The following is a 10,171-nucleotide window of genomic DNA, read 5'->3' as shown; positions in this document are numbered from 1 at the left end:
TTACCAAACAAATTTATTGAACTTGAACAAAATATCTTCCCCCTCATGATTATAGCTTGACCGAAATTGTGGCTCAAATACAAGGAAAGAAAGAGAAAAATTTTGTGGACAAGAATAGGCCAAGTGTTGGCCAAAAATTGTGGACACAATTACCCTTAACCTCTTACTTCCATATAAGACAAACCAAGCCTCATCTTCCTCCATATTTCTGCATAAGAACCGAGAGAGAGAGAGGGGAGGAACAACAAGAAGAAAAAAAAAAAACTCCTTCATTTCATCTTCAATCCAACAACTTAGGGAGAAATCAAACAAAATAAACCGATTAAACTTGTTCTTGAGTGACTAGCTAGTGAGTTGTGGTGTGATTCTTGAAGGGGAGAGCTTGTGCTACTCTTGGTGACTTTTATTCAAGGTAAGAGAGTTTATCTCTCCAAGTTTTACTTCTAATCTTGTTATATTAAGCCTAGTAACTTGATTTTATGGTGAGATTATGGATGATGAGCATGTTTTAGTAGTTTTCCCCAATTTATTTGATGAACTAGGGTTCCTGATTTTCTGCTCAAGTTGATGTATGATGCATGAATGTTGCAATTAAAGTTATATAAGGTTGTTTAGTGGTGATTGGAACCAGAAATTTGAGGAAACTACACTTAGAGCTAAAAATTCCAGATTTCTGGAAAATTTCCCAAGCATTCTGTCCGAAATTGTATCTGTATGTTAGAGGCCGAATTGGCCTTTGGTCAAAGAAGGAAAGTTGTAGAGAATGGTGTTTTATAGGTGCCTACAAAATTTCAGCTCAATCGGAGCAACGCAGAACGTGAAAAGTCCAAAATACCCCTACTGCTTTAAGAATTTCCCAGTAGTCCGTTTCTTCAGTTCAGTCCAGTTTATCACGATTTTTGACCAGGATCCATTCTGATTTAGATCTGGACCAAAACATGAAAGTTGTAGTGCTCTGAAGTAGCTTTAAAATACCTCTAAGAACACCTGATTCGGACTTGTGTACACTGAGTTATGTCCATTACAGTGTTCTGCATTTAAACAGCCGGTGAATTGATTTCTGGTTGGGTAATTGGAGAATTTGACCAATTTACATTAGAAACTGGACTAAGTGACCTTCATGAACATTGTATCTCTGTGTCTTAGCTTCGAAACGGCATAGGTTACGCCTCAATCCGATAAGCGTAGCCTCGGATATGTTATTTCCGCATTTGTACATCAAATCTGTTTTGTGCCACATTGAACTTCTGTACTTGCTACTGTTGTGAATCTTATTATTATGATATTGTGAGCCTATGGAACGGCTCTTGACATGAATGGCTGAGATGTATAAAGTTGGGTTGTGTTTGAGAAAAACAATGAAGCCTAAAAGGCTGGAAAATTAGGTAAACACAAAGGGCATGCTGCCCAAATTTACGCTCGAAAACTAGAGAACTACTTGCAACTTGAGTAAGGGTTAAGAGTGATTACTGCTTGAACCATCTAGGGTACTTGAGTATTCTTGTTCCGAGGTATATAAGGAAGGACTTGGCCGAGCTTGTACCCTTGAGAAATGAAATAATGACTATTTGGAATATGTTTCTCTTGTACTTTCGACTCGCATGGCATTTTCAAGTATAAATGTTACAAAGTTTTACCGTTTAAAAAAAAGTGAGCAAGTGTTTCACGACTACTATCCGAGTGAATTTCAAATTCTTGATTTTATTGAACGAAACGTCTAAGTTTCGAACTCTAGTCATGTTTCAAAGTTCTCAAACTGAGTTTTATCGCAGATTTGGACTCCGAACTCGGAATATAACCTGAAAGTGACCAGTAAAGGCACTATATCTTTTGGTGAGTGCTTTCAAATACTGAATTGAACTTGATACTTGTACTTGATACGTGCCAATATGATTACATGCCACATGCGTGAATTGTTAGGGCAAGAGTGTACTTTATCGCACTTGCCCTTACGTGATATACTTGTTTATTGTTGCAATTGACTTGATATACTTGTTTATGATGCGCGCACTTCCTGGAATTCCAGAAACCCTGTGGCGAGTTACTCTAGTCGAGCCGGCAAGGGCTTGGTCGATTGGGTAACGAACCCTGGGTCTCTTGTATTGTCGAGTGGAGTGATATCTCCTCGACTAATCGGTATACTCGAGTATTACCACCCGTGTTCTTGAGGATTTTGGGCCCAGCTGGGGGTTGAACGGTGGACGGAGAGTCGTTTAAGTGGTGTTCTACTGGATCGGTTTCTTTACTTGAAAGTTGACGGAGTGTCAACTACTACGTGATCAAGCTCCTGATGATGAATGGAAGTTGGCTCCTGAGAGCTATCCGTATCCTTATGCTTGAAATGATTATTGTTTATTGGATGATTGTTTCTTATGAAAATTTTTTATACTCGCTCATTTTGAGATTGCTACTTGAAGTGTTATTGCTCACTTTTATGAACTCTTCATGCTCGTTACCTTGCTAAATCGAAAACTTGTATTTATAAATAATGGTCAATTTGCTATTTGGAACCTCACTGGGCTTTTAGCTCATACCACGTTATTTGTTCTCCTTACAGGGGGTACGAGCGAGGCATAAGAGATGTAAAGGCTAGCGTAGTCTAGTTACTTTAGACTGTGTTTTGAATTTTGGTTTTGTACTCGCGCTATTCCTCGAATGGAACATTTGTACTTGGATTGTATATATTTTGAACTAGTTTAAGTATATCAAGACTTTGTACTTTGGTTTCTATCAATGTAAATTATAAGCTGGGATTGCGGATATTATTAATGGTGCTTGGGGTGTGTGCACATGATTTTAGTGAGTGAGTCCTGGCGAGAGCTGGGCAGGCGGTCCGTCAAACCCTCTGGTACGCCTTAGGGGGAGGTGGGGTCGTCACAGATGGTATCAGAGCTCCTTTTGAGCTCGTGCCGGGAGAAGGTTCTCGGACTGTGGGAATTGACTTGTTAAGTATGGAACAATTGTCTATTGTTGGGGACCTTAGATATGTATGTTGGGTAGGAATCTCTAATACGGGTGATTTGCTCTTGAGCCTGGCCAGCTTGAGTGGTGAATTATCATATTTTTGGATTCTTGTCCCCGAATACCAATGAGTGACACCTTTACGATAAGTTAAGATCTCGCGTAATATTGGGATAAGTTTGGATTGCGAAAGCAAAGGCACAGGGAATGCGAATAGTCTGGACTTGAAAAATATTGAAGATATTCATGGGATTTGGGATCCTTCTTATTCACGTGTTTAGAGCCTTGATTAAGTGTAGTGCCTGAGCGATACCTAGGGTTAATGCTCTATAAGTTATGTGACTTGTTTTGATCGAATGTGTTGTATTGCCTTGTTTTATGATTTAGAGGGGTTTATGACTTGCAATATTCTGTTTTATGTTGTTTATATTTCTATAGTTACTTAGTAGTTATATTCTATCATTAATTAGTTGATTATATTGTTAAAATGGGTTAGCTGCGAAACATGGAGGATAAAAGAAGTCGAACCAAGAAAACTAACCGAGAACGCGGTTCTAGGCGAGGCCGTGAAGGTGAACAAGCACAGGAACCGGTGCCAGAACTGAGAGAGGAGAGGGAGGCAGCGATTGAGCAGCAACCTGAACCCCAGACTGCCGGGGGAGATCAGGTGGCCACTGCCATCCAACAGATGACTAATATTTTGACTCGGTTGGTGGAGCAACAGGGTCAAGGTTCTGTAAATCAACCTAGAGACCCTGATTCGGGGCAAGATAGACCCTTGGAGAGATTCCAGAAGTTCTCCCCACCCAAGTTTTTAGGAGGGCCAGACCCGTATGAGGCTGAGAAATGGCTGGAGGCCATGATAAATATCTTTGCTGCCCTAAACTATACTGAGGAGAGACAAGTCCAATTTGCTGTATTTCAGTTTGAGGGGCCAGCTAGGGCTTGGTGGAATGTAGTGAAGGCCAAGTGGGAGAGAGAGGGAACTGCCTGGACTTGGCTAAACTTTGTACGGGACTTCAACGAAAAATACCTTCCACCCATCGTCCAGGAGAAGAGAGAGGATGAATTCATTAAACTCCGTCAGGGGCTGATGAGTGTAACTGAGTATGAGACCCAGTTTACCAAATTGTCTAAATTCGCTCCCGAATTGATTGCCACGGAACCAAGGAAAGTACGAAGGTTTATACAAGGGTTAAATGTGGATTTACAAGAAGCCTTAGCGGCGGTCCAAATTAATACATTCACAGAGGTTCTGGAGAAAGCCTTGAGGATAGAGACTGCTAGGGCACAAGTGAGAGCTTTCCATGCAAAAAGGAGAGGTGCGCCTGGTGGAAGTCAAAGGCAAGGACAACGTGATTTAGATATGCCACCTTCTAAGATAGGTCGAGAAGATGGTAGTGAGAAAATTTCAAGGACGTCTAAGGAAAGTACTCCAAGAGGAGCTTCGCGTGGTTGGGGTCAAGCAAGAGGTGCCTCACAAGGAGGTCAGACCTCAACCCCTCAAGTACCTTGCGGGTACTGTGGGAAGGCCAATCACGTGGAGAGTGATTGTTGGCGAAAGGCGGGAAAATGTTTATGGTGTGGTAGCACCGAACACCAGCTTGCAACCTGTCCCCGTAGATCACGCCTAAACCCTGAACAAGCAAGTGTAGGAGGGACTAAGCCAAGAGTGCCAGCTAGAGCGTATGCCTTGAACCAACAGGCAGTACCTGAACCAACAGAGATAGTAGAAGGTACGATTCGTGATTTCTATTGTTTCCCTAAGTTTTGGCTATAGTGAGACCTGGGAGCCGGAAATGAATATATAAGGGAAATACCCTACGTTATTCGAAGTGCATGTATGAATTTCGAGGACGAAATTCTTTTAAGGAGGGGAGGTTGTAACATCCCGAATATTAGGAGGTTGTTTGTGAAGAAAATATTAAAGTGTATTTCTTTGGGTTTGATTTAAAACCTAATTTTGTTTTAAAAAAAAAAAAAAAGACTAGAAACCCTAATATGGTAGCCAAAAACCCTAGTTTACTTGTGACTAACCGGTTTTCCTAAATCTCTCATATTTTAATTGAAACCCTAATTTTAATTACTGGAATTGGAAAATTCCTCACGTCTTCTTAAAAATTTCCTTTTATTTGAAAATTATTATTTATTAAAGCTCTACTATCCAATTGTTCAACTATAAGAGTAAATAAACCTAGAAAATAAGGTTTTACACTTCGGTTTCAAGATTTGAGCAAAATTAGGGTTTTGTGATTTTTCCGCCGGATGAATTTTCGGTACTGGCCAAGGATTAATTTGATGATTAAAAGTGACTTTTAAGTGAGAAATAATATGTGAGTAGTAGCAATGAGGTAAGGTTAGTGAATGGAAAGTAAAAACTCTAGTACGGGTGTTTTTAAGAAAAACGGCGCGAACCGGCGGGTCCCGCGCATTACCGATTGAACGCACCGCTTGACCACCATTTTTGCTTACCAAACAAATTTATTGAACTTGAACAAAATATCTTCCCCCTCATGATTATAGCTTGACCGAAATTGTGGCTCAAATACAAGGAAAGAAAGAGAAAAATTTTGTGGACAAGAATAGGCCAAGTGTTGGCCAAAAATTGTGGACACAATTACCCTTAACCTCTTACTTCCATATAAGACAAACCAAGCCTCATCTTCCTCCATATTTCTGCATAAGAACCGAGAGAGAGAGAGGGGAGGAACAACAAGAAGAAAAAAAAAAAAACTCCTTCATTTCATCTTCAATCCAACAACTTAGGGAGAAATCAAACAAAATAAACCGATTAAACTTGTTCTTGAGTGACTAGCTAGTGAGTTGTGGTGTGATTCTTGAAGGGGAGAGCTTGTGCTACTCTTGGTGACTTTTATTCAAGGTAAGAGAGTTTATCTCTCCAAGTTTTACTTCTAATCTTGTTATATTAAGCCTAGTAACTTGATTTTATGGTGAGATTATGGATGATGAGCATGTTTTAGTAGTTTTCCCCAATTTATTTGATGAACTAGGGTTCCTGATTTTCTGCTCAAGTTGATGTATGATGCATGAATGTTGCAATTAAAGTTATATAAGGTTGTTTAGTGGTGATTGGAACCAGAAATTTGAGGAAACTACACTTAGAGCTAAAAATTCCAGATTTCTGGAAAATTTCCCAAGCATTCTGTCCGAAATTGTATCTGTATGTTAGAGGCCGAATTGGCCTTTGGTCAAAGAAGGAAAGTTGTAGAGAATGGTGTTTTATAGGTGCCTACAAAATTTCAGCTCAATCGGAGCAACGCAGAACGTGAAAAGTCCAAAATACCCCTACTGCTTTAAGAATTTCCCAGTAGTCCGTTTCTTCAGTTCAGTCCAGTTTATCACGATTTTTGACCAGGATACATTCTGATTTAGCTCTGGACCAAAACATGAAAGTTGTAGTGCTCTGAAGTAGCTTTAAAATACCTCTAAGAACACCTGATTCGGACTTGTGTACACTGAGTTATGTCCATTACAGTGTTCTGCATTTAAACAGCCGGTGAATTGATTTCTGGTTGGGTAATTGGAGAATTTGACCAATTTACATTAGAAACTGGACTAAGTGACCTTCATGAACATTGTAGCTCTGTGTCTTAGCTTCGAAACGGCATAGGTTATGCCTCAATCCGATAAGCGTAGCCTCGGATATGTTATTTCCGCATTTGTACATCAAATCTGTTTTGTGCCACATTGAACTTCTGTACTTGCTACTGTTGTGAATCTTATTATTATGATATTGTGAGCCTATGGAACGGCTCTTGACATGAATGGCTGAGATGTATAATGTTGGGTTGTGTTTGAGAAAAACAATGAAGCCTAAAAGGCTGGAAAATTAGGTAAACACAAAGGGCATGCTGCCCAAATTTACGCTCGAAAACTAGAGAACTACTTGCAACTTGAGTAAGGGTTAAGAGTGATTACTGCTTGAACCATCTAGGGTACTTGAGTATTCTTGTTCCGAGGTATATAAGGAAGGACTTGGCCGAGCTTGTACCCTTGAGAAATGAAATAATGACTATTTGGAATATGTTTCTCTTGTACTTTCGACTCGCATGGCATTTTCAAGTATAAATGTTACAAAGTTTTACCGTTTAAAAAAAAGTGAGCAAGTGTTTCACGACTACTATCCGAGTGAATTTCAAATTCTTGATTTTATTGAACGAAACGTCTAAGTTTCGAACTCTAGTCATGTTTCAAAGTTCTCAAACTGAGTTTTATCGCAGATTTGGACTCCGAACTCGGAATATAACCTGAAAGTGACCAGTAAAGGCACTATATCTTTTGGTGAGTGCTTTCAAATACTGAATTGAACTTGATACTTGTACTTGATACGTGCCAATATGATTACATGCCACATGCGTGAATTGTTAGGGCAAGAGTGTACTTTATCGCACTTGCCCTTACGTGATATACTTGTTTATTGTTGCAATTGACTTGATATACTTGTTTATGATGCGCGCACTTCCTGGAATTCCAGAAACCCTGTGGCGAGTTACTCTAGTCGAGCCGGCAAGGGCTTGGTCGATTGGGTAACGAACCCTGGGTCTCTTGTATTGTCGAGTGGAGTGATATCTCCTCGACTAATCGGTATACTCGAGTATTACCACCCGTGTTCTTGAGGATTTTGGGCCCAGCTGGGGGTTGAACGGTGGACGGAGAGTCGTTTAAGTGGTGTTCTACTGGATTGGTTTCTTTACTTGAAAGTTGACGGAGTGTCAACTACTACGTGATCAAGCTCCTGATGATGAATGGAAGTTGGCTCCTGAGAGCTATCCGTATCCTTATGCTTGAAATGATTATTGTTTATTGGATGATTGTTTCTTATGAAAATTTTTTATACTCGCTCATTTTGAGATTGCTACTTGAAGTGTTATTGCTCATTTTTGTGAACTCTTCATGCTCGTTACCTTGCTAAATCGAAAACTTGTATTTATAAATAATGGTCAATTTGCTATTTGGAACCTCACTGGGCTTTTAGCTCATACCACGTTATTTGTTCTCCTTACAGGGGGTACGAGCGAGGCATAAGAGATGTAAAGGCTAGCGTAGTCTAGTTACTTTAGACTGTGTTTTGAATTTTGGTTTTGTACTCGCGCTATTCCTCGAATGGAACATTTGTACTTGGATTGTATATATTTTGAACTAGTTTAAGTATATCAAGACTTTGTACTTTGGTTTCTATCAATGTAAATTATAAGCTGGGATTGCGGATATTATTAATGGTGCTTGGGGTGTGTGCACATGATTTTAGTGAGTGAGTCCTGGCGAGAGCTGGGCAGGCGGTCCGCCAAACCCTCTGGTACGCCTTAGGGGGAGGTGGGGTCGTCACATAAACAGCCATGATACCTTCCTAGGATGCTTTTAGGAGAAGACCACAACCTTTCCTTCCAAAATTTTGCCACACAAACTTTAATCTTCCCTAAAGAGTAACTTATATGGAGTCGTTTGCAAGATTTATGGTTGGAGTTCAAGATTGAGCAAGAAAATTGATTAGTGAAGATGAAGTTTCCCCTCCCTTTTCTCCCTCTATGGTTTGGCCAGCCTTGAAGAAGAATGAAGATGATTCTATTACAAATTAGATATTTAGCAAAGGTAAGAAATTGGTCAAAGTTCAACTTCCATAGGTTCATGACACTTGGCTTTTCTTTTTCTAGACTTTTCTCTTATTTCTTTTGGTCAAAAATTGTGGCTAATTTAAAAGATATTTTAGGGTTAATTAGTTGAAATAAAACAAGGCTATTAAGGTAATAAGGTAGTGGTCAAGTGGTGTACTCACTCGGTAACAAACGGTACCCGTTGATTCCAACTATTTTTCCTTAACTCACACGTACTAGGGTTTTCACTTATAATTCACTATCTTATGATTATTACTTCTAATCACACACTTTTCTTATCTAAAACTAACTCTTAATCACCAAATTTAGTACACACCCTGTATCGATTACTCATACTATGAAAAGACGTAAAAACCTTAGTTTACCCTAACGATGAATGAAAAGGGAAAACTCTTAATTCTATTCTTTATTCCAACCACTGGGGAGGTAAATAAGCAGTATAGCTATTATAAAATAATTTAATCGAAATAAAAGGGTATTTTAAGAAAATATGAGGGATTTTACAACTCCATAGATCACCAACTTAATGTAATCCACAAGCTTAATTACACCTTATTAATCTACTAACCACCCAACCGTTATAGTTATGTGAGAACCCGTAAAAACCCTAATCATTTTCCTAGGGTTTTAGTTCCCTTAATTGCATGTTTTCTGCATTTTCTGGCTTAGAATATTTTCTTGGTGGATTTTATGAGTAATTATAGTTTTTAGATAATTTTTCTAATATTGGAGAGTTTGTAGAAAAATAAGAATATATATTGGACGTGGGACCCACTAGTGCGAAAAGTTCAGAAAAATTCGGCCAATAAGGTTAAATTCCGGATACTGTGTAAACTCGAGTATTACCAAAATGACTGAATGGAGTGCGGGCCCGGTTGGGGTATGTTGGGTGGAAGGAATGGAAGTAAAGAGTTGTCTACGGTTGGTTATTCTTTTAACATTGACGGAGGGTCAATGAGGTTGGATCAAGAATATAAGCGAGGAAATGGGCTCTTGAGAGCCGTCCGTATCCTTTCACTGATTTGATTTACTTCTTATTTGCATACTTGAACTGAACGGTTATGCTTATGTGATATTAGTTGCTATGGTGGTTGTATTCTCACTGGGCATTTAGCTCACCCCGTTTCTTTTGTTTTCCTTACAGGAATATGACTCTTTTGGAATGAATTTTGTTAAATGGTTGCCGAATGAACTAGATGAATGCCTCTTTTGTATTGTATATAAGATGGGACCCTAAATGTATTATTAGGGCCGTTTTCACTTTTGTTTTGGCAACCCACATATGTAGTGATTTGTGTATCACTTTTAAATGCCATTGTGGCTTGTAAATGGTTAATGTTATGTTGTATATGTATTTCGGTGTTTGGTTGGGTTTCGGACGGGTCGGTTACCATTCATGGCCGACTCTGGATTTCATTTCTTTTATGTTGGGTTATTTTGCCCTTTTGCCTTTTTGCGCGCATTATAAGTTTCAGAACGTGATAGATCACTTTATACTGCACCGTTAGTCCTGGCTAGAGCTAGGCAGGCAGTCCGCTAACCTCTTTGGTTCGCCTTACGGGAAGGTGGGGCTGTTA

The 10,171-nt window shown here is 39.4% G+C and overlaps 2 long non-coding RNA genes across 2 annotated transcripts; both read left to right on the top strand.

Moving 5' to 3' along the window:
• Positions 1-226: 226 nt before the first annotated feature.
• LOC140004953 (uncharacterized) lies at positions 227-2,765 on the top strand. Its single transcript, XR_011812771.1, has 3 exons — positions 227-412; positions 1,773-1,833; positions 2,558-2,765. It is a non-coding gene; the product is annotated as an uncharacterized lncRNA (long non-coding RNA).
• A 2,894-nt stretch (positions 2,766-5,659) lies between these two features.
• LOC140004952 (uncharacterized) lies at positions 5,660-8,195 on the top strand. The gene is made up of 3 exons (XR_011812770.1): positions 5,660-5,842; positions 7,203-7,263; positions 7,988-8,195. It is a non-coding gene; the product is annotated as an uncharacterized lncRNA (long non-coding RNA).
• The last annotated feature ends 1,976 nt before the right edge of the window (positions 8,196-10,171 follow it).

The sequence above is a fragment of the Coffea arabica genome, chromosome 4c (assembly GCF_036785885.1).
Source record: "Coffea arabica cultivar ET-39 chromosome 4c, Coffea Arabica ET-39 HiFi, whole genome shotgun sequence".
NCBI lineage: Eukaryota > Viridiplantae > Streptophyta > Magnoliopsida > Gentianales > Rubiaceae > Coffea > Coffea arabica.
The sequence above is the reverse complement of the archived record's forward strand: the minus strand, read 5'-3'. Positions and strand labels throughout refer to the sequence as shown.